The sequence below is a fragment of the Rutidosis leptorrhynchoides genome, chromosome 8, assembly GCF_046630445.1.
Source record: "Rutidosis leptorrhynchoides isolate AG116_Rl617_1_P2 chromosome 8, CSIRO_AGI_Rlap_v1, whole genome shotgun sequence".
NCBI classification, from domain to species: domain Eukaryota; kingdom Viridiplantae; phylum Streptophyta; class Magnoliopsida; order Asterales; family Asteraceae; genus Rutidosis; species Rutidosis leptorrhynchoides.
Genome location: NC_092340.1, coordinates 194,772,281 through 194,774,523, shown reverse-complemented (window position 1 = coordinate 194,774,523; position 2,243 = coordinate 194,772,281). Strand labels below are relative to the sequence as shown.

At 34.3% G+C, this 2,243-nt stretch overlaps 1 non-coding gene across 1 annotated transcript; it reads left to right on the top strand.

Annotated features, from left to right (window-relative positions):
* Positions 1-730: 730 nt before the first annotated feature.
* Positions 731-837, top strand: LOC139865408 (small nucleolar RNA R71). Its single transcript, XR_011764930.1, has one exon. It is a non-coding gene; the product is annotated as a small nucleolar RNA R71 (small nucleolar RNA).
* The last annotated feature ends 1,406 nt before the right edge of the window (positions 838-2,243 follow it).

The window sequence follows — 2,243 nt, the reverse complement described above, 5'->3', positions numbered from 1 at the left end:
TGCTAGGTTACTTACTTCTTGTTCCAAATTTTGAATAGAAGCTTGTTGATTTCTAAATGTTTGAGCATTTTGTTCATTGGTTTGTTTCTGAGATGTGAAAAACTGAGTTTGAGATTCAACTAGCTTTGACATCATATCTTCTAAATTTGGCTTTTTATCATCGGTTTGTGGTGGTTTGTTTTGAAAATTAGGTCTTTGCTGATTGTAAGTATTGTTGGATACTTGTTGATTACTTGGACCTTGTTGGTTGTTGTATGGAACATTTCGGTTATAATTCTGGTTTTGATTGTAGATCTGTCTTGGCGGTTGATAATTATTCTGATAATTATTTCCAGGCCTTTGGTTTATGTATGAAACATTCTCTCTTTGTTCCATTGTTAGTTCAATACTGAGACAATCTTTTGTCAAATGTGGTCCTCCACACTGCTCACAACTAATTCGTATTGAGTGGATATCTTTAGTCATCTTTTCCATTCGTTTCTCGATAGCATCTATCTTTGCGGAAATGGAATCTAAGTCATGGCTAGAATCGGCTCTAGCTGCTTTAGATGATCTAACGATATCTTTTTCTTGGTGCCACTCATGTGAGTGGGAAGCAGTGTTATCAATAATTTTGTAAGCATCAGTTGCTGTTTTCTTCATAATGGAACCACCAGCTGCTATATCGATGTCTTTCCTTGTAGTGACGTCGCATCCTTGGTAGAATATTTGTACTATTTGACAAGTGTCTAAACCATGTTGCGGACATCCTCTCAATAATTTTCCAAATCTTGTCCATGCTTCATATAGAGTTTCATTTGGCTTCTGTGTGAACGTAACAATTTCTCCTTGAAGTCTCACGGCTTTAGATACCGGAAAGAAGTGTTTAAGAAATTTTTCAACTAAAACGTCCCATGTATCAATCGCCCCTTCAGGTAACGATTCCAACCAATCTTTGGCTTCTCCCTTTAAAGTCCAGGGAAATAAAATGAGATATATCTGTTCATCCTATATTTCTCGAATTTTAAATAGAGTGCAGATCCTATTAAATGTACGAAGATGCTCATTTGGATCTTCTTTCGGTGCACCACTAAATTGGCATTGATTAGTTACCATGTGTAGAATTTGTCCTTTGATTTCATAATCTGGCGCATTAATGTCAGGTTGAGTAATTGCGTGACCTTGGCCAGTACGTTTAGCTCGCATTCGGTCTTCCATACTTAGAGGTTCCAGATTTTCCATGATTGAATTTGTTGAATCTGAATCACTAGAGGATTCTGATTTAATGGTTGGTTCCTCAACAATCTCTGTGTGAATGATTGGTGGTTCCGGAGGAAAGATTAATGGTTCAGGATCTATGAATTGTCCCTGAATATTCTCCGGATTCTCAATTGTGAGGTGGGTTCAAAAAATGGATTATCGGAAATTTGAATTGGAGTACTTGGTCGACTGGATGACTATTCTAAAGAAAAATCAACGGCAACAATATTTGCTAGATGTCTTGATCGAGTTACAGGTGGTGAACGTACAAAAGGTGGTGAACGTTTTGCTCGGTGCATTCACTGAATATCCTATTAGTTATAAAAGATAAAAATTATATAAGTTATCAAATTAATAGACTTTTCTGCTTTTGCCCACGTTTCGAATAGCCAATAGATGCTGCAGGGAGCCAGAACCCTTTAAATCGGAAGCTCACAACTCAGCCACTAACAAATCCAACTATTACTACGAAGCTGAAAATTTGGATGTCTATCAATTTAACCGCTTAAAATAATTTTTCGTTGAAATTTAAAGAAATTTTAGATAAGAAATAGAAAAAATCTAAGTCCTAAAAACTAGATCGGTGAGAAATAAGAAAGAAAAAGAGCGCGTCGAAAAACGTCGAAAAATAAAAGGTCGAAAAATAAAAATAAGAAAGTAGCGCGTCGAAACTTAAAAAGGAACTAAAAACTAAGAATTAAAAGTTACGTCTAAAAATATTAAAGCTTAGAGAAATACTATATCCCAAAACGGCAATAACTTAAAAAGGTATTAAAATATAAAAATGGCGTCGCAAAATTCTAAAGTACCTAAATCTTAGTCTAAAGAAAAAGCACTTAAGGGATTTTACGGCAAAGCCTAAAAATCTAGAAATAAAAAAATAACTAGGGTAAAAACTATGAATTAAACTAAATACGAGAGAAAAATACAAATATTACGCTAAAACAAACAAAAAGATACAAAATATAAAAATAAAACTTAAAGTTGTAAAAAGTACAATTTTA